We start from the raw sequence: 27,599 nt of genomic DNA, 5'->3' as shown, positions 1-27,599 counted from the left end.
CTAGGTGTTGCCTGTTAAACCGAAACGCACTTAGTAGAGATCAGAGTTGTAGTTTCATACATAACGGCCGACTATTAAACACGCCTGTAGCAATTTGCCGTGCGGCGCTAATTGCCCCGCGGCAATTTCGCTTTCCATCGCCAGAGCCCGCCACCGGCACCTTCTCGCGTCTCCGCAGACCAAGGTCTCTGGCGGCGAGCTGCGCATGCGCAGACGACGTGCGCGGAGCAGAGGCGCACGGCGCGTTCGCACGTGAGCGGCCGCCGTGGTAAGCCGCGAGCAGGTAGACTCGCTCCGCCGTGTTTACCGACGTCGGAACATTGTTTTTCTCGCCCGTACTGCAGCAAGAAGCGAGCGCACCCTTGGGCAGCAACTGTCTGCGGATGATTCCTACGTGTGTGTGCTCGTCCGTCCGTGGACACAGAGGCGTCACCGGAGAAGAAAGGCAGCGTTAGGAGTCCGTAGGCCGACTAACGGTGAGTGTGGGCGTCCCACGCCTTTCTTTGTTTTCGCTTTCCGCCGGCGTTCCGGCCGGCTACGTCCAGCTTCTCTTCTTCTACCGGACGTCTGCAATGGATCACTGACCTGGCTGGAACCAACCGCTCTTTAAACTCCGGTACCTTCGCTGTCATCTGTATACATATGACGTCTCATGCCGTAGTAAATAAAAGTTCGCCAAGTATTTTTATTTCCATTTTCGAGGTAAGAATTCCAATAGCGGCAAATCGTCCTATTTACTAAGCGATATAAGTCAATGTAACAAACTGTAAATGTGACTAGAGCTGCAGGAAAACTTTGTGCGTAATGTTCTGCTCCAGATGTATATCAACAGGTGGCGGCAATGTTTACAAGCTGTCATAACGTTTTTTTGAAGCGCACGTGTCATGCTCTACGAAGTAAATTGATGAACAAATCCCTTTTTTATAGTCCTGGTAAGCATTATCTTTGGCACCTGGTTTCTTTCACACGTAAATGAAATTTGTTGTTGTTTGCCGCTGTCTCCTACTCTCCTGCCTACCTGTACTGTCACTACATACGTAAATTCATTTGCATTTCATGATCTTACGGCGTGAGCCACCATAGGCGAACTCAATTTCATTCGCATGCCTACAGAAACCTCGTAATCTTTCTCTTGGAAACATCATTTCGGTCATTTATATTACCGAACAGAGCCGGATTTCTAATCTGAATTGCCGAACAGGGACAGATTTCTGAAAGTGTGACTGTTTATGAGGTAACTTAGTTTCTAAGAACTACAAAAATGACTCAATGGTGCCCGGGTTCCCGGGTTCGATTCCCGGCGGGGTCAGGGATTTTCTCTGCCTCGTGATGACTGGGTGTTGTGTGATGTCCTTAGGTTAGTTTAGGTTTAAGTAGTTCTAAGTGACTGATGACCATAGATGTTAAGTCCCATAGTGCTCAGAGCCATTTGAACCATTTGACTCAGTGGTAAAAGGATATTCTCATGTCCGGGATAAAACAAGTACGGTTTTCGGCGCTGACAACGTTACAAGGACGTTCACGATGAGACCTCTATTACAGCAATTGTGTTCTGGGATGGTTCTGCGGAAAACGGCATATATATATATATATATATATATATATATATATATATATATATATATATATATATAGAGAGAGAGAGAGAGAGAGAGAGACAGAGAGAGAGAGAGAGAGAGAGAGAGAGAGAGAGAGAGAGAGAGAGAGAGAGAGAGAAAAGACCATTGGTAACTTTAAACTTTAAACACCAGTTCCACTAAACAGGGTGAAATATGAAGGACAGGAGAGAAAACGAGAGAGCGATAAAGCGAGAACAGTTATTACACATTAAGAAATGTCACCTTACTCGAGAGGGCACACCTAATGCTACTGTACTATTCCCACCGCCACACTGCAGATTTTTTTAAATTTATTATTCTCATTGCACGATACGACACAGCACTGGGAGTTAAAATCAAACTGTTGATGTTCTCATTTGTTCTGCGTTGTAAGCCCCTGCCGCGTTGAGGGATGGTTCAGGAATCTCACACACTGTGCGGCCACAATGCCTTTTCTCTTCCCTTATGACTATGAAGATTGGGAAAAACAGAAAAGAAGAGAATCGAAACGGTTCGGATTTGGTGCTAAAGGAGGATGTTCAAAATTAGGTGAACAAATAAGATAATAAATAAGATTCTCCACAGAATCGACGAGGAAAGAAATGTAGGGAAACAACTGACTAGAAGATGGGATGGATAGAAAGAAAATGTTCAGATATCAGGGCTCAATGGCTCTGAGCACTATGCGACTTAACTTCTGAGGTCATCAGTCGCCTAGAACTTAGAACTAATTAAACCTAACTAACCTAAGGACATCACACACATCCATGCCCGAGGCAGGATTCGAAACTGCGAACGTAGCGGTCGCTCGGTTCCACACTGTAGCGCCTAGAACCGCACGGCCACTCCGGCCGACAGATATCAGGGGATAACTTTCATGGTACTAATGATGAAGGCCTCCCTCCCTCCCTCCCCCCCCTCCCCTCCTCCCCCCTCCCCCCTCCCCCCCCCCCAAAAAAAAGAAAAGAGCTGTCAGGATCAGGGAATTCTTCCTGGCCCCTCCGGAGACTCCATCCCTATGCTTCCGGAAGAACGCTGTGGTTGGGTTTTGCCTTGGATCATCTCGTTGTCATGATGTATAGCATCTTCCAGTATGCCTCTCGGTCACATAGCTCTGCAGTTCGGTCTTACATTCTGCCCGCGCGAATGAATAGCCTGTGACACAAGTCATTATTTCTTCCTATTAAAGACCATCCTTTAGTTTACTCCCGTTGAGCTCTAAGGGGGCGATCTGTAGTGATAGGAGAACTGCTTGGTCGAGATCGCTGTACAAAACTTTGTAGATAACCGGCTTCGCTAAAATTAAGTTACCATCTTCAGATCTTCATAAAGGTTATTACAAAGATCTACGTCTACATCCGTATTCCACAAGCCACCTGACGGTGTGTGGCGGAGGGTACCTTGAGTACCTCTATCGGTTCTCCCTTCTATTCCAGTCTCGTATTGTTCGTGGAAGGAAAGATTGTCGGTATGCTTCTGTGTGGACTCTAACCTCTCTTATTTTATCCTCATGGTCTCTTCGCGAGATATACGTAGGAGGGAGCAATATACTGCTTGACTCCTCGGTGAAGGTATGTTCTCGAAACTTCAAAAAAAGCCCATACCGAGCTACTGAGCGTCTCTCCCGCAGAGTCTTCCACTGGAGCTTATCTATCATCTCCGTAACGCTTTCGCGATTACTAAATGAACCTGTAACGAAGCGCGCTGCTCTCCGCTGGATCTTCTCTATCTCTTCTATCAACCCTATCTGGTAACGGATCCCACACCGGTGAGCAGTATTCAAGCAGTGGGCGAACAAGTGTACTGTAACCTACTTCCTTTGTTTTCGGATTGCATTTTCCCAGGATTCTTCCAAAGAATCTGTCTGTCATCTGCTTTACCGGCGATTAATTTTATATGGCCATTCCCTTTTAAATCACTCCTAATGCGTACTCCCAGATAATGCTATATTGTAGCTAAATGATAAAGGATCTTTCTTTCTATGTACTCGCAGCACATTACACTTGTCTGCATTGGGATTCAATTTCCATTCTCTTAACGATGTATCAATTCGTTGCTGATCCTCTTGCATTTCAGCACAATGTTCCATAGTTACAACCTCTCTATATACTACAGCATCATCCGCAAAAAGCCTCAGTGAACTTCCGATGTTATCCACAAGGTCATTTATGTATATTGTGAATAGCAACGGTCCTACGACACTCCCCTGCGGCACACCTGAAATCACTATTACTTCGGAAGACTTCTCTCCACTGAGAATGACATGCTGCGTTCTGTTATCTAGGAACTCTTCAATCCAATCACATAATTGGTCCGATAGTCCATATGCTCTTACTTTCTTCATTAAACGACTGTGGGGAACTGTATCAAACACCTTGCGGAAGTCAAGAAACACGGCATCTACCTGTGAACCCGTGTCCATGGCCCTCTGAGTCTCGTGCACGAATAGAGTGGGCTGGGTTTCACACGATCGTCTTTTTCGAAACCCATGCTGATTCCTACAGAGTAGATTTCTAGTCTCCAGAAAAGTCATTATACTCGAACATAATACGCGTTCCAAAACTCTACAGCTGATCCACGTTAGAGATATAGGTCAATAGTTCTGCACATCTGTTCTTGAAAACGGGGATGACCTGTGCTCTTTTCCAATCTTTTGGAACACTACGCTCTTGTAGAGACCTACGGTACACCGCTGCAAGAAGGGGGGCAAGCTACACACAAAATCTGTCCGTTGAATTTCCGGGTACATAAAATATGAAATTAAAAATTTCTGTGTACATCACAATTCACCAAAACACAGTTATGAACATCTGAAGATGGCAACTTAGTCTTAGCGCAACCCTTACCTAGAATAATGCTTTTTATAGCGATCTCAGCTAAGAATTTCTTCTTTTCCTAAATAAAGACGATTCTATCCTTTCGTGTAATATTTTGCCTATGACCACACTGCCAGGTATTGTGGTCCGTGATGCCGATTGCTCTACATTCAGATATCTGTGGCGCGTTGGCGTATTTTTAGCTGATACACGGCATACGAGCTTTGATCGGAGAAGAGTGTCTAATTTTTAATATTTTCTTTATATTAAGAAGGAGGTAATAAGATCTACTTCGTGTTTCTGCCCTGTCCCAGATTTCCTACCATTCTCTATCAATGAAATGCTTTGTTTCCCTCGATATCGTTCCACAATGTAGAAATTACGGCGATATCATTGTGATGTCCATACGAGAAGCGATTCAAATAAGTTGTCCTATCTAGCTCAGTGGAAAAGAAATCTAAAGGCTCTTCAGATAATGGCATCACTTTCTGATCCTACAGCGTCTCGAAAGCGGCGTAGTGTACTGTTGTTGGCAATAGTCTTTTGTGTTTACCATGAAGTAAATAATTAACGCTGTTCCTGCTCTGTGGTTGACGGGTTCTTGTGTGCACCCTTGTCTGCTCAGTAAATTTATTACCCTCGTAAAGCGAACATTTCGTAACAAAAAGTTTGTGTTAATATGAAGAGATTAACACCGTCACATAACTCCCAGAATTCAACGGTCGTTGGCAACATCAGCACACTACGCCGCCGCTGCCGCAAGTAAAATGTAACCGATTGGACAGTGAATATTTGAAGACGCTAAATCGCGACTGGTTGCGGCCACTGCTAGAACCATTCCCTATTTACACCGTGCTCGCTGTATTAAATGAGTGTAACACAAAATTACTGTTGCTCTCATACCACCGAGCGAGGTGGCGCAGTGGTTAGACACTGGACTCACATGCGGGAGGACGACGGTTCAATCCCGCGTTCGGCCATCCTGATTTAGGTTTTCCGTGATTTCCCTAAATCGCTCCAGGCAAATGCCGGAGTGGTTCCTTTGAAAGGGCACGGCCGACTTCCTTCCCTAACCCGATGAGACCGATAACCTCGCTGTCTGGTCTCCCTCCCACAAAACAACCAACCAACCATCTCATACCAAAGAATAGTTTGCCAAATGCACGCTGTCATATCGCTGGTAACTAGTCAAAGTTGTGTTAATCTACAAGGGAATATCGAACTGGAAGAAAGAATAGTAACACCAAAAGGAATAGTCTAATTTATTTGTTACGCCGCGAAATATTCCAGCACTGATTAAAAATCTAAACTGGTAAACGTCTAACAGAACAAAACGGCTACACGCCTTGCCGAGATTGAAAATTAAAAGAGGAGCATCATGTAAACGTTAAAGGGGATAAATTGCTGATGGTTGCTGAATCTATCAGAGTCGTTCGCTATTGCGAGAAAATTCACCCCCCCTCCCCCCCACCACCAACAATATTCAACAGATAAACCAAAGTCTAACTCTGGCGTTACGCCTTTCGCAGATCAATGCTTTACGACTCACAGGGGGTCGAATATTCTTCTTCTTCGGTTAAGGCTTTCAGGAAACTACGTTCCAAATTCAGCTCTCAATCGTCTGCTGTTCTTTCCTGTGCGTCAGTTATTCTTTTCCTTTCTGCAGCGGAATCCTTCCAGTTTTAAAACTTTTTCCGCAAAACTGTCTTTCCAACACTTATTCTTCGCTTGCGTAATATCCTTCTAAGTCTTTCCTAACGCCTTGAATCCTGATGGCTGTTAGTTTCTTTTCCCTGAGATACGAGGAAGGTTCAGAAAATTCCAGAACTTCGTCTACAAAATTTTTCTACGTTTACCTTTTACTTATTGTGAACGGTCTCCTTCGATATACTCTCCTCCACAATTCATCTACTGCATGGTCTGTTGACACACAGTCAACATGGATTTATAAAACATCGTTCCTGTGAAACACAACTAGCTCGTTATTCACAGGTACTGACTGCTATTGACAACGGATTTCAGATCTATTCCGTATTTCTGGATTTCCAGAAGGTTTTTTGACACTGTACCACACAAGCGGCTCGTAGTGAAACTGCGTGCTTATGGAATATCGTCTGTCATGTGACTGGATCACTGGATCTGTGATTTCCACCGGCCGCGGTGGTCTAGCGGTTCTAGGCGCGCAGTCCGGAACCGCGCGACTGCTACGGTCGCAGGTTCGAATCCTGCCTCGGGCATGGATGTGTGTGACGTCCTTAGGTTAGTTAGGTGTAAGTAGTTCTAAGTTCTAGGGGACTGATGACCACCGTAGTTAAGTCCCATAGTGCTCAGAGCCATTTGAACCATTTTTTTTTATCTGTGATTTCCTGTCAGAGAGGCCACAGTTCGTTGTAATTGACGGAAAGTCATCGAGTAAAACATAAGTGATTTCTGGTGTTCCCCAAGGTAGTGTAATAGGCCCTTTGCTGTTCCGTATCTATATAAACGATTTCGGAGACAATCTGAGCAGCCGTCTTCGGTTGTTTGCAGATGACGCTGTCGTTTATCGACTAATAAAGTCATCAGAAGATCAAAACAAACTGCAAAACGATTTAGAAAAGATATCTGAATGATGCGGAAGTTGACAGTTGACCCTAAATAACGAAAAGTGTGAGGTCATCCAGATGAGTGCTAAAAGGAATCCATTAAACATCGGTTACACGATGAATCAGTCTAATCTAAAAGTCGTAAATTCAACTAAATACCTAGGTATTACAATTACGAACAATTTAAATTGGAAGGAACACACAGAAAATGTTGTGCGGAAGGCTAACCAAATACTGCGTTTTGTTGGCAGGACACTTAGAAAATGTAACAGACCTACTAAGGAGACTGCCTCCACTACGCTTGTCCTTTCTCTTTTAGAATACTGCTGCGAGGTGTGGGATCCTTACCAGGTAGGACTGACAGAGCACATCGAAAAAGTTCAAGGAAAGGCAGCACGTTTTGTATTATCGCGAAATATGGGAGCGAGTGTCACAGAAATGATACAGGATTTGGGCTGGAAATCATTAAAAGAAACGCGTTTTTCGTTGCGACAGAATCTTCTCACGAAATTCCAATCACCAGCTTTCTCCTCAGAATGCGAAAATATTTTGTTGACACCGACTTACATAAGGAGGACCGATCACCAAGATAGAATAAGGGAAATCAGAGGTCGTACGGAAAGATATAGGTGTTCATTCTTCCTGCGCGCTATACGAGATTGGAATAATAGAGAATTGTGAAGATGGTTCGATGAACCCTCTGCCAGGCACTTAAACGTGATTTGCAGAGTATCCATGTAGTTGTAGATGTAGATAGATGCTCCCAACGTCTCTTCCACTCTGGAACGCCTCTTGCTGGACCGCGCGAAGCGCCGTCTGCGGATTGTCTTTTATGTCGTCTATCTTTTCAAATCTTCATTTCAACGCGGTTTTCAGCTTTGGAAATGTAAAAAAAATGTCCGCTGGGGCCAGGTCTGGAGAGTACGGCACAGTGTTTTCGTTTCTTGTGCAACAGTCACAGAGGTGAATGTGGGGGTGCGTTGTCATGAGTCTCGTCACATTTCAGACCGTTTCCTTCTCACATTTTCTCGGAGGTGTCGCAACACGTCCCGATAGTACCACCAATTAACAGTTTGTTCCTGTGGCAAGATTTCGTGGTGAACTAGTACTTCAAAGAAAACTCTCAGCGTGGCTTTGGCATTTGCTCTGGTCTGACGAACTTTCCTTGGTCTTGGAGAAACTTCCCCGCCCAGTTGTTAAGATTGAACCTTGGTCTCATCATCATAACAGTACACCCTCGTCTCAGCACCAGTTGTGATTCTCATAAGGAACATCTCGTTCTCATTTGCGCGATCCAAAAGCTCTTCACAGACATCGAGGCGAAGGTCTTCCTGGTCTGGACCCATGAGCAGTGGGACGAAATCAGTGGCATCACGATGCATTCCATGATGCTGTGTCAGGATTTCATGGCAGGATCCAGCCGAAATGTTACATTCTTCTGCAACCTCCCGAACAGTCAGTGTTCGAGTGGCACGCAGAATCTCGTTGACTTTCCTGACATGAGCGTCGTTGGCAGACGTCGAAGGGCGTCCGAGGGTCATCTTTAACTTCCGTCCGGCCATTTTTAAACCGTGTGAAGCATTCGTAACACCGAATACGGCTTGAGCACTCGTCACCGTTGGCTTCCTGCATCATTTGGTGTGTGTCTGTAAAGGTTTTCTTTAGTTTCAGGCAAAGTGTAATGCAGGCGCGTTGCTTATCTAACTCTGCAATCTCGAAATTCGCAAACTGCGCAACACAACGTTCTGCTAAATACAGCAATGAACAATAACTGACATACAACAATAAAACCTGCGGCATTTACACATTAAACACAGGCATGTGCAGGCATGAGATTTTCACTCTGCAGCGGAATGTGCGCTGATATGAAACTTCCTGGCAGATTAAAACTGTGTGTCGGACCGAGACGCGAAATCGGGACCTTTGCCTTTCACGGGCAAGTGCTCCACCATCTGAGCTACCCAAGCACGACTCACGACCCGTCCTCACAGCTTTACTTCTGCCAGTACCTCGTCTCCTACCTTCCAAACTTCACAGAAGCTCTCATGCGAACCTTGCAGAACTAGCAGTCCTGGAAGAAAGGATATTGTGGAGACATGGCTTAGCCACAGCCTGGGGGATGTGCTTGGGTAGCGCAGATGGTAGAGCACTTGCACGCGAAAGGCAAAGGTCCCGAGTTCGAGTCTCGGTCTGGCACACAGTTTTAATCTGCCAGGAAGTTACATGTGCAGGGATGCTAACCACATTTCGCTCCAACACACTGTTGGCGCGAAGTTACGAATGTTCCGTTATTTTTTCGACAGACCTCGTATTTGAAGATCTGCTTGGTGAATCTGTTGCCATCCATTCTGTAAATGTCCAAAAATTATTAGTCTTCTCTTCCTTATTTTTGCTGTTATGTTTTCATGTTGTGATAAATTTCATCATTACTTCTTAATGTCCAATCAACTGCATTTTTCTGAGCACCTAATATTTTCGGTACAGTTCATCTTTCTAATATTTCTAATTTATCAAGTTTGAAATTAAATACTAGAGATTCGCTAATGTACAAGTATCCTGGTTTCATTACTGTGTTGCAGTGCTTTAAGTTTTTCTTATAAAAACCTTTAGTGTAGATTTTCTTGATTATAGGACACGCCTTTTCCATCTCGTGTATTCCTTAATTGAAAGAAAATTTTTGTAAACCGTTTCTTTAAATAGTCGCCCACAAATGTCTGATTATATTAATCATTTTATAAACCCTATATGAGAGAGTACTGCTTTTTTCCGTTCAGTGTATTTCATAGTTTTATACTTTTTGTAAATACTGACTCGTTCCCAGTCGCTCGACCGGGGTGGAATTTTGTATTCATACTGACAAGTTTCCTTCGTTTAACGTTTTTTCAGTGGTACGAAGAAAGACGGAAGACAGGTTTGGGTTTTTACGTCCCGTCCAGGTCTAGATCATCAGTGACGAAGCGCATATTCGGAATGGGGAAAGGTGGAGAAGGAAATCGACTGCATCGTTTCGAAGAAACAACCTTGTAATTCCCCTTCAACGATTTAGGGAAACTGCGGAAAATCATAAATGTGGATGAGCGGATCGGAAATTGACCCTTTGTCCTCACGAATGAGAGTCCAGTGTCTTCACCACTGCATCATCTGAGTCGGTAACCCAAGTACGAAGGTTGATTCAGAGTAAATATATCAGTTCAATTAAAATCGAACAACAGCTACATTTTTGCATGGTTGATGACATAGGTATTCTTGGTGCTGTGGTCTTCAATTCAAAGACTGCCTTGATGAATCTCTCCATTCTAGTTTGTCCTGTGAAATTCTGTTGCCTCACATAACCGCTGCGACCTGCAACCACTTTAATCTGCTTGCGCTATTCAAGCCTATTATTTTAATCAACGCGTACATCTACACTACTGGAAATTGAAATAAGAACACCGTAAATTCATTGTCCCAGGAAGGGGAAACTTTATTGACACATTCCTGGGGTCAGATACATAACATGATCACACTGACAGAACCACAGGCACATAGACACAGGCAACAGAGCATGCACAATGTCGGCACTAGTACAGTGTATATCCACCTTTCGCAGCAATGCAGACTGCTATTCTCCCATGGAGACGATCGTAGAGATGCTGGATGTAGTCCTGTGGAACGGCTTGCCATGCCATTTCCACCTGGCGCCTCAGTTGGACCAGCGTTCGTGCTGGACGTGCAGACCGCGTGAGACAACGCTTCATCCAGTCCCAAACATGCTCAATGGGGGACAGATCCGGAGATCTTGCTGGCCAGGGTAGTTGACTTACACCTTCTAGAGCACGTTGGGTGGCACGGGATACATGCGGACGTGCATTGTCCTGTTGGAACAGCAAGTTCCCTTGCCGGTCTAGGAATGGTAGAACGATGGGTTCGATGACGGTTTGGATGTACCGTGCACTATTCAGTGTCCCCTCGACGATCACCAGTGGTGTACGGCCAGTGTAGGAGATCGCTCCCCACACCATGATGCCGGGTGTTGGCCCTGTGTGCCTCGGTCGTATGCAGTCGTGATTGTGGCGCTCACCTGCACGGCGCCAAACACGCATACGACCATCATTGGCACCAAGGCAGAAGCGACACCGCTGAAGACGACACGTCTCCATTCGTCCCTCCATTCACGCCTGTCGCGACACCACTGGAGGCGGGCTGCACGATGTTGGGGCGTGAGCGGAAGACGGCCTAACGGTGTGCGGGACCGTAGCCCAGCTTCATGGAGACGGTTGCGAATGGTCCTCGTCGATACCCCAGGAGCAACAGTGTCCCTAATTTGCTGGGAAGTGGCGGTGCGGTCCCCTACGGCACTGCGTAGGATCCTACGGTCTTGGCGTCCATCCGTGCGTCGCTGCGGTCCGGTCCCAGGTCGACGGGCACGTGCACCTTCCGCCGACCACTGGCGACAACATCGATGTACTGTGGAGACCTCACGCCCCACGTGTTGAGCAATTCGGCGGTACGTCCACCCGGCCTTCCGCATGCCCACTATACGCCCTCGCTCAAAGTCCGTCAACTGCACATACGGTTCACGTCCACGCTGTCGCGGCATGCTACCAGTGTTAAAGACAGCGATGGAGCTCCGTATGCCACGGCAAACTGGCTGACACTGACGGCGGCGGTGCACAAATGCTGCGCAGCTAGCGCCATTCGACGGCCAACACCGCGGTTCCTGGTGTGTCCGCTGTGCCGTGCGTGTGATCATTGCTTGTACAGCCCTCTCGCAGTGTCCGGAGCAAGTATGGTGGGTCTGACACACCGGTGTCAATGTGTTCTTTTTTCCATTTCCAGGAGTGTACATGACTACTCTACAGTTCACATTTAAGTGCTCGGCAGAGGGTTTGTCGAATCACATTCAAACTATACCTCTACCGTTCCATTCATGAACAGCACGTGAGAAACACCAGCATCTACATTTGTCATTGCGCGTTGTAATTTCTCTTATTTTGTCACGATGTTTTTTCTCCCTACGTACATAAAGTCAAAAAAATATGTTGGTATCCGTAAGGAAAAGTTGGTGGTGAAATTTCGAGTAAAGATCTTCTCACAACTGAAAACACATTTGTTTTCATGAATGCCATCCTAATTCGCGTATCATAGCTGGACACTCTCTCCTATTCGAAATAATACAAAACGTACCGCCCTTCTCCGGACTTTGTCCTCCGACATTCCTATCAGGTAAGGATCGCATACCGCGCAACAATACCAATGAAGAGGAAAACCAAGCGTAGTTTAGCCTGTCCCTTTAGTAGATTTGTTGCATCTTCACGCAGATTTGTTTTGCCCTACTCTCAATGTTTCCTTTGTGATGATTCCAGTTGCTCGTAATTGTAATCCCTAAATATTAGTCAATCGACAAGCTTAAATATATCTGCATGAAAATGACCGACAGTTGAAATTTACAAACTGTACGGAGAACATGAACCATGGACCTTGCCGTTGGTGGGGAGGCTTGCGTGCCCCAGCGATACAGATGGCCGTATCGTAGGTGCAACCACAACGGAGGGGTATCTGTTGAGAGGCCAGACAAACGTGTGGTTCCTGAAGAGGGGTAGCAGCCTTTTCAGTAGTTGCAGGGGCAACAGTCTGGATGATTGACTGATCTGGCCTTGTAACATTAACCAAAACGGCCTTGCTGTGCTGGTACTGCGAACGGCTGAAAGCAAGGGGAAACTACAGCCGTAATTTTTCCCGAGGACATGCAGCTTTACTGTATGATTAAATGATGATGGCGTCCTCTTGGGTAAAATATTCCGGAGGTAAAATAGTCCCCCATTCGGATCTCCGGGCGGGGACTACTCAAGAGGACATCGTTATCAGGAGAAAGAAAACTGGCATTCTATGGATCGGAGCGTGGAATGTCAGATCCCTTAATCGGGCAGGTAGGTTAGAAAATTTAAAAAGGGAAATGGGTAGGTTAAAGTTAGATATAGTGGGAATTAGTGAAGTTCGGTGGCAGGAGGAACAAGACTTTTGGTCAGGTGATTACAGGGTTATAAATACAAAATCAAATAGGGGTAATGCAGGACTAGGTTAAATAATGAATAAAAAAATAGCAGTGCGTGTTAGCTACTACAAACAGCATAGTGAACGCATTATTGTGGCCAAGATAGACACAAAGCCCATGCCTACTACAGTAGTACAAGTTTATATGCCAACTAGCTCTGCAGATGATGTAGAAATTGATGAAATATATGACGAGATAAAAGAAATTATTCAGGTAGTCAAGGGAGACGAAAATTTAATAGTCATGGGTGACTGGAATTCGTCAGTAGGAAAAGGGAGAGAAGGAAACATAGTAGGTTAATATGGATTGGGGGGAAGAAATGAAAGAGGAAGCCGCCTTGTAGAATTTTGCACAGAGCATAACTTAATCATAGCTAACTCTTGGTACAAGAATCATGAAAGAAGGTTGTATACCTGGAAGAATCCTGGAGATACTAAAAGGTATCAGATAGATTACATAATGGTAAGACAGAGATTTAGGAACCAGGTTTTAAATTGTAGGACATTTCCAGGGGCAGATGTGGATTCTGACCACAATATATTGGTTATGAACTGCAGATTGAAACTGAAGAAACTGCAAAAAGGCGGGAATTTAAGGAGATGGGACCTGGATAAACTGAAAGAACCAGAGGTTGTACAGAGTTTCAGGGAGAGCATAAGGGAACAATTGACAGGAATGGGGGAAAGAAATACAGTAGAAGAAGAATGGGTAGCTCTGAGGGATGAAGTAGTGAAGGCAGCAGAGGATCAAGTAGGTAAAAAGACGAGGGCTAATAGAAATTCTTGGGTAACAGAAGAAATATTGAATTTAATTGATGAAAGGAGAAAATATAAAAATGCAGTAAATGAAGCAGGCAAAAAGTAATGCAAACGTCTCAAAAATGAGATCGACAGGAAGTGCAAAATGGCTAAGCAGGGATGGCTAGAGGACAAATGTAAGGATGTAGAGGCTTGTCTCACTAGGGGTAAGATAGATATTGCCTACAGGAAAATTAAAGAAACCTTTGGAGAGAAGAGAACCACTTGTATGAATATCAAGAGCTCAGATGGCAACCCAGTTCTAAGCAAAGAAGGGAAGGCAGAAAGGTGGAAGGAGTATATAGAGGGTTTATACAAGGGCGATGTACTTGAGGACAATATTATGGAAATGGAAGAGGATGTAGATGAAGATGAAATGGGAGATAAGATACTGCGTGAAGAGTTTGACAGGGCACTGAAAGACCTGAGTCGAAACAAGGCCCCGGGAGTAGACAACATTCCATTAGAACTACTGATGGCCTTGGGAGAGCCAGTCATGCCAAAATCTACCATCTGGTGAGCAAGATGTATGAGACAGGCGAAATACTCACAGACTTCAAGAAGAATATAATAATTCCAATCCCAAAGAAAGCAGGTGTTGACAGATGTGAAAATTACCGAACTGTCAGTTTAATAAGTCACAGCTGCAAAATACTAACGCAAATTCTTTACAGACGAATGGAAAAACTGGTAGAAGCGGACCTCGGGGAAGATCAGTTTGGATTCCGTAGAAGTGTTGGATCACGTGAGGCAATACTAACCTTACGACTTATCTTAGAAGAAAGATTAAGAAAAGGCAAACCTACGTTTCTAGCATTTGTAGACTTAGAGAAAGCTTTTGACAACGTTAAATGGAATACTCTCTTTCAAATTCTGAAGGTGGCAGGGGTAAAATACAGGGAGCGAAAGGCTATTTACAATTTGTACAGAAACCAGATGGCAGTTATAAGAGTCGAGGGGCATGAAAGGGAAGCAGTGGTTGGGAAAGGAGTGAGACAGGGTTGTAGCCTCTCCCCGATGTTATTCAATCTGTATATTGAGCAAGCAGTAAAGGAAACAAAAGAAAAATTCGGAGTAGGTATTAAAATCCATGGAGAAGAAATAAAAACTTTGAGGTTCGCCGATGACATTGTAATTGTGTCAGAGACAGCAAAGGACTTGGAAGAGCAGTTGAACGGAATGGACAGTGTCTTGAAAGGAGGATATAAGATGAAGATCAGCAAAAGCAAAACGAGGATAATGGAATGTAGTCAAATTAAATCGGGTGATGCTGAGGGGATTAGATTAGGAAATGAGACACTTAAAGTAGTAAAGGAGTTTTGCTATTTAGGGAGTAAAATAACTGATGATGGTCGAAGTAGAGGGGATATAAAATGTAGACTGGCAATGGCAAGGAAATCGTTTCTGAAGAAGAGAAATTTGTTAACATCGAGTATAGATTTAAGTGTCAGGAAGTCGTTTCTGAAAGTATTTGTATGGAGTGTAGCCATGTATGGAAGTGAAACATGGACGATAAATAGTTTGGACAAGAAGAGAATAGAAGCTTTCGAAATGTGGTGCTACAGAAGAATGCTGAAGATAAGGTGGGTAGATCACATAACTAATGAGGAGGTATTGAATAGGATTGGGGAGAAGAGAAGTTTGTGGCACAACTTGACTAGAAGAAGGGATCGGTTGGTAGGACATGTTTTGAGGCATCAAGGGATCACAAATTTAGCATTGGAGGGCAGCGTGGAGGGTAAAAATCGTAGAGGGAGACCAAGAGATCAATACACTAAGCAGATTCAGAAGGATGTAGGTTGCAGTAGGTACTGGGAGATGAAGAAGCTTGCACAGGTTAGAGTAGCATGGAGAGCTGCATCAAACCAGTCTCAGGACTGAAGACCACAACAACAACAACAACAACAACGGAGAATAAAAGGAATTCTGAGTACTTGGACCAGGTTTTCATTCCCAAAACACGTAGAGGCTTTGAACCACCACAAAAGTAAAAAAATAAAATAAAAAAATTAAAATGAATCGACAACGTTTAAATGTGTTATCATGTAACCTAAATTTAAGGGATTGCTTTGTGATACTCATTTGCATGACCACACACTTTTTATTGTTTAGAGTCAACTACAGGTTTAGAGTCAACTACGGGATTAGCCGAGCGGTCGAAGGCGCTGCAGCCATGGACTGTGCGGCTGGTCCCGGCGGAGGTTCGAGTCCTCCCTCGGGCATGGGTGTGTGTGTGTTTGTCCTTAGGATATTTTAGATTAAGTAGTGTGTAAGCTTGGGGACTGATGACCTTAGCAGTTAAGGTACTGATATCTCGTCTAAATAGTTTCGCAAGTGGTTCTGATTTTCTGACTAGCAGGTAAATGACATCGTCATCTGCGAGCAATATAAGAGGGCTGCTCAGACTGTCGCCGAAATCATTTATAAAGATTAGGAACAGCAGAGGGTCTATAACACTTCCTCCGGAAACAGCAGATACCACTTCTCTTTTACTTGTTGACTTTCCGTCAGTTACTACGAGCTTTGACCTTTCTGACAGGAAATCACGAAACCAGTCGTACAACCTGCGACGGTACCCCATAAGCACGCAATTTGGTTAGAAGCCGCTTGTGGGATATGGTTTCAAAAGCCTCCTGGAAATCTATTACTTCGTGTGAATAAACAATCAGTTTATGTTTGCAACAAAGATCGATTCAGTATCTCTTCGTCAGTTACTCGATGTACCCATGTAATCTACAGTATTATTTCTTAGTACCACAGTTACCACAGTTCAAAAGCCTCTGTTCTTATCTCTACTATTTACCGCCTGCGTTGTAATTCCATATAAGTCTAAACTACAGATAAATACTTCCAGTAAATACCTACTAACATTTGAATTTATTTACGGTGTCAACATATTTTCCATTTTCAGAAAAGTATTGTCCGTATAACATATCACAATTCTCCAGCTACAGTTGTGAAACTGGTTCACTCAAAAAATGAGTCCAATATTAGCAAACGCAGTTCCTGTTGGGACTCGAGTATTAAGAAGAAAGTACAACTCTATGAAGATTCGAAGAACCCAGAGTTCCAACAACGTAAATATTGCTAATACTTACAGAACAGCTCTACTGAAGCCTTGAGCATTCCAATAGGCCTTACACCAATAATTGTTAAACACAGACAACAGCTGAAGAATATCAAATTATAAAAACTGAAATCACGGTCTATTCTATAGACACTCCTTTAGATTACAAACAGTGGCCTCATTCAGCAAGAACAGCAACTTTAGAAGAAAATCACAAACTCAAGGAATATCCAATAGAGATTTATACTGATGGGATTGATTCAGAGAACGAAACAGGTTCAGGAGTGGTAATAATCATTTATGTCGCACCTGCCTATTAGTTACGCTCTAAATGGGTGCACCATTAACTAAGCAAAACAATTAGCAGCCTTGCGAGCCTTAGAGAAACAAGAGAACTTACGAGAAATACATGTTAAAATGGCAGAGGTAATACGCAAGGACAGTCGAATTACGCTGGATTCATTAAAAAATTCCAGGAATCATAAATATTAGATAGAAAGGGTCAGAAACAGAATTAGGGAACTGTCAGAGGAAATAGTATATTAACTTCGAATAGACGAAAGCACGTGCAGGAACTCTATGGACTGAAATAACAGACAAGCTTGTCAGACAAATAGCTGGAGAAAACACAACAGAAACCTAGAACAGAATCCCTTCGTCTGTGATCAGAAGAAAGTTAAGATACACTTCGAAAGAAAAATGTGGAAGAGAATGGGCTGAAAGTACAAAAGGAGCGATCACGAAAGATTTCTTTCAGACTGTTCAACATAGTCTTTGCATAAAGTTACCACAATCATGTAACATTACAACAACGTTAACAGGACATGGGAAACTGTCGTAGTACCATCGTTTCAGGCTATACCCAAGTGCTGCTGGTACGTGCGGAGACGGCGGTCAAACAGTAGACCTCCTGTTATATGTGTCGCGACATTAATACAGAGAGAGATGCCCTGAGAAAGAGTATTACAGAAAAGGGAGGCAGCTGGCCCGTCGATAAAGCCATACACGAACGAATTTCAAGAATTTTGTAATTTAATAATCTTTCCCAGCATATGAATAATTATGTTACTAAAGTTTTTCGAAAAATGTTCTACCTGAAAACATCGTATCGATCGTACAGAAGTCTATTGTAAGTATAATTAATGGAATAATTTTGATTATCTTCTTCTTGAAGACCTTACATCGATCGTATAGAAGTTTTCTATTTTGAATACTTTCCATCGATACTATTGTAATTCGTTATAATGAGAGATGTTCTTTAAGTGTCTTGGTATCTAAACAAGTAGTATTGCCGATATTGTAATGGGGTGTGTTGTAAATAAATGAAATGAATAACTGTGATGATTACGAAGGCGTCGGAATGTAAAGGAACAACGGGATGCGTTTTAGAGCGCCATTGCGACGGACTAAGAAATTTTGGTAGCTCAACATACTCCTGAGAGCAAGAGAGAGTTTCAATCCCGCACAGCAAGATAACACCCGTTAGAAATGCAAATTGCTTTCATGTTTTAATTTTGTATTTTATTATTTTGGGAGACTGGAGTATTTATTTATTTTGAAATGGTAGCCGCGATTTGTTCGAGGGTCTTTTTTCGTTCCCTCTGGCAATCAAAATGTGTGATTAACACGGCGCCATTTGGGCTGCTGGTTTTCCATTCCATTTTCACTGCTCGTCTGAAACAAGAACAGCAGACATCGCGACGGTTACGAGGGAAGGGATCTCTTCGCATCACTTGTAAGGGATCGTCCGACCAATTCTTTGCAGGAGTTTTAATCCACAAAAAGAAGCCGTTTATTGTACGCAGTCTTAAATACGGCTTTACAGCTGCGACACAACGGGATCTCTAACTTGATCCCCTGCCAATATTGCGCTAGAGGAGAGCAAAGTAAGTCTGTGTCTGAAAATATAATATGCATTCAGAACAATAACGACCTTCCAAAGACAGTGGAAAATTCGCCGCCAGAATTCTATAAAGTGCAAATGCGGATTAAGGACACTTAGAAAATCTAACAGTTCTACTAAGGAGACTGCCTACACTACGCTTGTCCTTCCTGTTTTAGAATACTGCTGCGCGGTGTGGGATCCTTACCAAGCAGGACTGAAAGAGTACATCGAAAAAGTTCAAAGAAGGGCAGCACGTTTTGTATTGTCGCGAAATATGGGGGAGAGTGTCACAGAAATGATACAGGATTTTGGCTGGACATCATTAAAAGAGAGGTGTTTTTCGTTACGACGGAATCTTCTCACGAAATTCCAATCACCAACTTTCTCCTCCGAATGTGAAAATATTTTGCTGCACCGACATACATAGGGAGGACCGATCACCACGATAAAATAAGGGAAACCAGAGCTCGTACGGAAAGATACAGGTGTTCGTTCTTTCCGCGCGCTCTACGAAATTGGAATAATAGAGAATTGTGAAGGTGGTTCGATGAACCCTCTGCCAGCTACCTAAATGTGATTTGCAGAGTATTGATGTAGATGTAGTTGAAAAGCGGACGGCGAATGTACTGTGTATCGTAAAACAATAAAATTGACTGCAATTTCTTTCCCACACGAATTTATTAGTATAACAAAGCTGGCAGTCAGTGCACTACTGGGATTTAATACATGAATGATCAAATGTCAAACTATCAAAGAAGAAAAGGGGGACACACAACAGCGGAAAAGGTAATTGAATGGTGATATTTCGGCCAGAGGTGAAGATAAGAATGTCTTTGCATTCGGGTTACCCTTGACTGTAACACTGGACGTCTAAAAAGGAAGTTTACATTTGAAGAGATCTCTAGGAAGGAGACTGGAGGGGGGGGGGGGGGGGGAGCGTCTTCGCTTGCTTGGCCTTTAGGAATTCAATCGATATGGAGCGCTTCTAGGGAGCGAACTGCACGTTCTGTGTGCGAGAATTTTGCAAAAATGATGACTCGGCGACTGTAGCACGGAGGAAACTTTGCAGTGATTGTGGACTGCATAATGTAAATGACGCTCCAAGTGTTCCCCTCATCCGGAAATGGTTCAGAAGGTTGGGGGGGGGGGGGGGGGACAGGTTCAACATTGGTCAAAACGAAATCCGGGCGACCAAGTTCATCAAGAACGGGCGAATCAGTGGAGAGAGTAAATCGGTCTGTCTGTGGCAATTATAACCCGTCCATTCGTAAGCGTGCAAGTTCTTTAAATGCGCGTAGATCATCACTGCCCTGAATTCTGCAAAAAGATCTTAACCTGCACCCTTACGAAATCCAATTTGGGGCAGGAACTAATGCCTCCCGTTGGCAAAGGCTTCAATTATTTAGTGGTGTGACAGTGCCCTTCATTTAACAGCATCATCTGACGAGGCTCATTTTCATCTGAACGGTCACGTGAATAAGCAAATTGCCACTACTGGAGTGCAAGGGACCCTAAACAGTTGCTTCAGAAACCCCCTCATTCAACAAGTCACTGTATGGGCTGCGATGTCGGCTCGAAGACTAACTGTCTCGTACTTTTTGAAGGACGAGAACGGTCGTGCAGTTGCAGTGTATTCGGAACGTTGTGTAACAATCTTAAATGACTTTTTGGTGCCTGAACTGCAAAACTTTACTGGTTATAACCAAAGAACATGTTTTCAGCAAGACAGACCACAGATCATACGTCCAAAGCGTCTATACTGTGAGTTCGTGGAAATTTTCCTCGGCAAATTGATGTTCATGAGGGATGACACGTATGGACCTCCCGTGTAGTTCAGATTTTAGACCCATGAATTTTTTTCTTAAGCGGATATGTCAAATCTAAAGTCTATGTCAATAATTCGATTTCTCTGGAGCAGCTGAAAGAGAATATCTATAGTGAAGTGGCAGCCATCCCGGTTTTAACGCCGAGCCGTCACGAAAAATTTTGTTCATCGTTTAAATGAGTGCCGTAGGCGTGCTGGATTGCATTTAAATGATACATTTCTAAGAAATAAATTCCCAAACTACATATTTAAATAAGAAATAAAAGTTTTGCCAATAAACTTCAGCCTCTATTTTATTTTGACAAATTAAATTTAAACTTACTTTTGAGACACCCTGTACATACGAAATATCTACCAGCCTGCCCTGATTTCATAAGACTATTAATTTAGTTCTTCGGGTCTATGTTGTTATAAGAGTCATATTTATTTAGGAGTGAGGACTTTTTCTTTTGCCTGCACACTTCTATTTTGCCTCACACTTAAGGTGTGGCACACCGATTTATCGTCCGACCTACCAATATATCGGACGTGTGTGTGCTTGTCGGCCGAACGACAGACCGTTTTTCACTGTCGGGCGATCGGTTGGCTATGACCAGCTGAACTTCCCACAACTTCACCCAACAGGCGCCTTTGGCTGACGCTGTCGTGCCAACCGCCTGACATAAGTTCGCCTTCTGTCGCTGCGCCCAGGAATAAAGGCAATTCAAATTTGGCTAACGCACTCCGTACACTATCAAATAACGTGTCAAGCTTCTCTAGGTTCGTCAAATATTTTATCGTGTACGGCGTTGTTTGACATGTTTGTCAAACAAAGAGTTAGTTTCAAAGAAATTTTGTTTGACGGCTGATTTGACAAGATGGCGGACGTTGTTTATTACAATGTTTCGCCGCTCATGATTAGCGAAAAAGAGTTTTTATTACAATTTGTCTCACTGTTTCGTGAGTTTTGACAATGATGGGAAATGTGATTAATTATAAAAATAAAGCACCACTGGCAGTTACCAAAATGATAGAGATATTGCGTCTTTCCCAGCCATATGTTACGCGGGAAGAGGTTAAGAAGAAAACAGATATTCTGCGCTCAACATACAAGTGAGACGGCAACAAATAAAAAAAAATGTAAAAAAATCAAAGCTGTTCAGTTCTTCCGCGGATAATGTGTACGTACTGTAATGAACTGTTGTAAGACGACCATGTAGAAGACAATAAATTTTCGAATACTTGTGCCTTCTTTTTCAATGTGAGTGCGAAGTAACTCGTTTATTAAAAGTTTGACTGCCCATTCACAGAAATAATAAAGTTCTGAGTGTAATATTTCTTTACTAGACTTCATGGACATATTTCTCTCACAGTTTCAAGCAATCATATGACCAGTGACTTGTTTATTTTTCTGTTTTACATGCAATCCTTAAGTCAATGGAAGAAACGCTTTGCCTGCATTGGTAGCCGTTCCCACTAGCGTCAAAATTTTTAACGATACGAATAGCTTCTGCTTCAAAAGGTGAGGTTAAATTGACAAACTTAGCGGGTACATGTACAGACTTGTTTGACAAATCCGGGGATAGATACGAGTGAATTTGACAAACAAGTTTCATCGTGTACGAGTTTATGGAGAAGTTTAAAATGCACATATCTGTGGGGCATGTCATGCGAGGAGTACAGCAATAGAAATGCTAGAATAAAGAACCTGTTTCATTTTTTAACGATCCCACTATGTTTTCATGTGGGGTACAGAGACAGACATGCGTTTTGTGAACCGAAGTCCGTTAACTGTATTTTGTTTCTAGGTTTTATTTCCGATATTTATCGGTGATCTTCACGACTTCTGCTGGGTTTGGCGAATGCCAGGAAAACGTTACCTGCCATCATAGGCAGCGTCAGTAGTGAAGTACGGAGCAGGCGATGTTATGGCATGTGTTTTTTTTCCACTGTTGTGTCCTTACTTCGGTTAAGAATGATAGGAACAATACAACACTGTGTACTGCGTATAGCTGAGGAACATGTAACCTCCCCCTCACTTATCGACCTTAATGACAGTGAAAAATCAAACCGCGTGTACCTAATGGAAATTTGGGAAAAGCAATCGTCACCGAAGTTAATCTGTCGGTAAAGAGGGAGGAAAGGGTTACATCTAAATGAAAGGAAAAATGCAAATGAAACTGGTGGAAATTAATTTTGAAAAGGGGTAAAGTTAATGAAGAAAGTAAATGTGCGGCCGTTACGTTAACAATTAACTAGCGGTAATTAGATATTTGAGATTTGGGGGAAATCACGGTCGCCAGTCCTAAGGACAATTACTATAGTAACTGAAAAAGAAAGGTAATTACACATATAATTAGCACTAGAAGCGTGGCAACTGAAGGTTGACACGTGTAGTGTGAAAACTGAAAGTTTGTCAGAAGTAATAAATTTCGCTACACTCTGACTCAATTTAGCAAAAGAATTAATAAAACTGGAAAATCGAAAGTTAATTTAGTGACTGAAGTTAATAGTGAGCTTTCTTTCTGAAGCACATCGACATTCAGTAAAATAAGGTTAGTCTTGGACTACCTCAACAATCATTTCAAAAGCTACTTGAATCTACGCAATTTAGAAATAAGAGAATTAACTTTGAACTTGAATTAAATGATTCCGAACAATTGACAATAGTAAAATTTAGTACGTACCAAGCTGAGCTGCAGTCACAGGTAACTAAAATACGGTAACAAAACTCGCACTCTTAATTTGTGCTTGTGCACTCTAAATATTGTAGCCAGCTGAATTTTGAAATTAAAGCAGCGAAATCGAATGATGCTGGCGTTTGAATTTCAACGACCCTCGGGCTCATTTCGGAAAAGGAAGGGACCCTGCTTGGCAATGCAATTGGGACAATGAGCAACAAAGGTTCATGCTAAGTTGCTGTAATTTTGCGAGGCAAATGGAACAATTTGAAAAGCTGAGGTCTGCCATACAGTTCTGAAACTTTACGTGCTTTTAGTCCTCCTTGTTGGTTGATTGAAGGTTTGAAGCCGTCGATCGAGGAGGTGGCGACAGTCACTCATTGTCGGCCGTCGCTGTTGCAGAAGCTGGATGTTGGCGCGCCTTCTTCTCGACACGGTCACCAGGCGAAACGGGCTCTTGATGTGCGCCAGCTAATGCTTCCCGTCCGCGACACCATGTCAGAAACTATCATCGCGAGTCGAGCGCAATTACATGCTGCCAAACCCCGAAAGCGCGGCAACTCGCGGGAGCGTCACACAACACCTCACCACTCGCTACTCCCGCCAGACTCTCTCTGCCCGCGCCCCACGCGGCAGAGTTAACACTACCGAAGATCCTACACACTTTGATTCTTCACACGACCCATCGATGTAATCGTTCGATAGCAGTTCTCCCTAGGCAAGACCCAGCGTAAAAATACAAATAATATTTACGAAACAAACCAATTATACATCGACATAAATGCATTAATATATATATATATACAAACAGTAAAACAATTACAATATATAAAGAGACAGAAATGTCATATCTTGAGGTAACAAAACAAGGAAAAAAAATAGTACAATAGATGGAAATAGGAGGATATGCATTTCCGGCGTTACAAACAGTTCTGAGACGTTGACTGATTGCACCAGCATGATAATACACCTGCCATAAAGAAGCATCTGTAAGCACCATTCCTTGAATGAACAGGATGACGACTTCGCTCCAGACCCCTGCGTCCAGCATCATTTCCTTCTATGGTTTCTGCTCATGAGGAAGAATGGGCTACAGTTCCTCCACAGACATTCCGATACCTCATTGAAAGTGTCCCCAACAGAGTTCAAGCTGTGATAAAGAGCAAGGATAGCCACACCCCATATTAATGTCCACTAACAGGTGTCACCCATTGCACTCTGTTAACGATAGTACGAGCATATGGAATAAGTTCACAGATACGTGAGTGGTTCAAAGACTTCTTAAGTAATAGAACCCAGTATGCTGTCTTCGACGTCGAGTGTTCGTCAGGAGTACCCCAGGGAAGTGTGATAGGACCGCTGTTGTTATCTATATATATAAATGATCGGTGGACAGGATAGGCAGCAATCTGCGGTTGTTTGCTGATGATGCCGTGGTGTACGGTAAGGTGTCGAAGTTAGGTGGCTGTAGGAAGATACAAGAAATTTCCTGTTGGTGTGATGAATGGCAGCTTGCTCTAAACGTGGAAAAATGTAAGTTAATGCGGATGGGTAGGAAGGAACAAACATCTAATGTTCAGAGATAGTATTAGTAGTGTCCAGCTTGACACAGTGAAGTTTAAATATCTGCGCGTACGTTCTACACTCGTGGTCTTGCGGTTGCGTTCTCGCACGGGGTCTCGGGTTCGATTCTCGGCGGGGTCAGGGATTTTTCCTGCTGTTGTTGTGTCGTCTTCATCATCATCATTCATCCCCATTACGGTCGGAGGAAGGCAGTGGCAAACCACCTCGACTAGGACCCTGCCTAGTACAGCGGTGCGGGTCTCCTGCATCGTTCCCCTACGCTCCTCGGAATGTGGCATTTCATCATCATCAAAGTTCTACAGCGATAAGAAACGGAACGAACATGTGAGAACTGTGGTAAGGAAGACGAATGGTCGACTTTGGTCTATGGGCAGAATTTTAGAAAAGAATGGTTCACCGATAAAGAAGACCGCATATAGGATGCTGATGCGGCCTATTCTTGAGTACTGTTAGAGTGTTTGGTACACGTACCAGGTCAGATTGAGGGAGGACATCGAGACAGTTCAGAGGCGGACTGCTAGATTTGTTACCGGTAGGGAAGGCGATGTTCTTTCCGACGAATGCTATTCAGAAAACAGAGAACAAATATTTGAAGTTGAGTGACGAAGGATTCTACTGCCGCCAACATATATTGCGCGCGTAAAGGACAGCGAAGATAAGATACGAGAAATCAGCGCTCATACGGAGGCATATAGATACACTCCTGGAAATGGAAAAAAGAACACATTGACACCGGTGTGTCAGACCCACCATACTTGCTCCGGACACTGCGAGAGGGCTGTACAAGCAATGATCACACGCACGGCACAGCGGACACACCAGGAACCGCGGTGTTGGCCGTCGAATGGCGCTAGCTGCGCAGCATTTGTGCACCGCCGCCGTCAGTGTCAGCCAGTTTGCCGTGGCATACGGAGCTCCATCGCAGTCTTTAACACTGGTAGCATGCGCGACAGCGTGGACGTGAACCGTATGTGCAGTTGACGGACTTTGAGCGAGGGCGTATAGTGGGCATGCGGGAGGCCGGGTGGACGTACCGCCGAATTGCTCAACACGTGGGGCGTGAGGTCTCCACAGTACATCGATGTTGTCGCCAGTGGTCGGCGGAAGGTGCACGTGCCCGTCGACCTGGGACCGGACCGCAGCGACGCACGGATGCACGCCAAGACCGTAGGATCCTACGCAGTGCCGTAGGGGACCGCACCGCCACTTCCCAGCAAATTAGGGACACTGTTGCTCCTGGGGTATCGGCGAGGACCATTCGCAACCGTCTCCATGAAGCTGGGCTACGGTCCCGCACACCGTTAGGCCGTCTTCCGCTCACGCCCCAACATCGTGCAGCCCGCCTCCAGTGGTGTCGCGACAGGCGTGAATGGAGGGACGAATGGAGACGTGTCGTCTTCAGCGATGAGAGTCGCTTCTGCCTTGGTGCCAATGATGGTCGTATGCGTGTTTGGCGCCGTGCAGGTGAGCGCCACAATCAGGACTGCATACGACCGAGGCACACAGGGCCAACACCCGGCATCATGGTGTGGGGAGCGATCTCCTACACTGGCCGTACACCACTGGTGATCGTCGAGGGGACACTGAATAGTGCACGGTACATCCAAACCGTCATCGAACCCATCGTTCTACCACTCCTAGACCGGCAAGGGAACTTGCTGTTCCAACAGGACAATGCACGTCCGCATGTATCCCGTGCCACCCAACGTGCTCTAGAAGGTGTAAGTCAACTACCCTGGCCAGCAAGATCTCCGGATCTGTCCCCCATTGAGCATGTTTGGGACTGGATGAAGCGTCGTCTCACGCGGTCTGCACGTCCAGTACGAACGCTGGTACAACTGAGGCGCCGGGTGGAAATGGCATGGCAAGCCATTCCACAGGACTACATCGAGCATCTCTACGATCGTCTCCATGGGAGAATAGCAGCCTGCATTGCTGCGAAAGGTGGATATACACTGTACTAGTGCCGACATTGTGCATGCTCTGTTGCCTGTGTCTATGTGCCTGTGGTTCTGTCAGTGTGTCAATAAAGTTTCCCCTTCCTGGGACAATGAATTCAAGGTGTTCTTATTTCAATTTCCAGGAGTGTAGTTGTTTTTCCCCAGCTCTATTTGCGAGTGGAACAAGGGAGGGAATGGGTAGTAGTGGTACTTGGTACCCCCCGCCACGCACCTTACGGTGGCTTGCGAGGTATCGATGTAGATGCAGATAACGACGACGATGACGACGACGACGACGATTATTATTATTATTATTATTATCTTTCCTTTCTCAGACGTTATGTCTGGTTAAAAATGGAAAGTGACGCGGACCTTGATCAAGCGTGATTTCCTTTTAACTGTATGGTATATGTTACATTGCATTTAGGAACTTCCGGGTAATTGAACAAGTATCAATAATTACAGATTTCTGTAGTTGTATATATACGTTTGGATGTAGCTGTATTGCGTTGATGTACTGGTGGATATTGTGTGGTATGACTCCTGTAATTGATAGTATAAATGGTACAATGTCAACTTTATCCTGATGCCACATATCCTTGACTTCCTCATCCAGTTGGATGTATTTTTCAGTTTTTTCTCCTGTTTTCTTCTGTATATTTGTTGTATTGGGTATGGATATTTCGATTAGTTGTGTTAATTTCTTATTTTTATTGGTGAGTAGGATGTCAGGTTTGTTATGTGGTGTTGTTTTATCTGTTATAATGGTTCTGTTCCAGTATAATTTGTATTCATCATTGTTTGCAAA

General features: G+C 44.0%; 1 protein-coding gene across 1 annotated transcript in view; it reads left to right on the top strand.

Annotated features, from left to right (window-relative positions):
- The first annotated feature begins 223 nt into the window (after positions 1-223).
- The window catches only part of LOC126458375 (polypeptide N-acetylgalactosaminyltransferase 1-like), a 361,706-nt gene continuing 334,330 nt past the window's right edge, over positions 224-27,599 (top strand). The window contains exon 1 of the mRNA XM_050095350.1: positions 224-476. The gene's annotated coding sequence lies outside the window, so the exon portion shown is untranslated. The remainder of the gene's footprint in view (positions 477-27,599) is intronic.

Source organism: Schistocerca serialis, chromosome 2, assembly GCF_023864345.2.
Source record: "Schistocerca serialis cubense isolate TAMUIC-IGC-003099 chromosome 2, iqSchSeri2.2, whole genome shotgun sequence".
Classification (NCBI taxonomy): domain Eukaryota; kingdom Metazoa; phylum Arthropoda; class Insecta; order Orthoptera; family Acrididae; genus Schistocerca; species Schistocerca serialis.
This window is presented reverse-complemented; position numbering and strand designations above follow the sequence as displayed.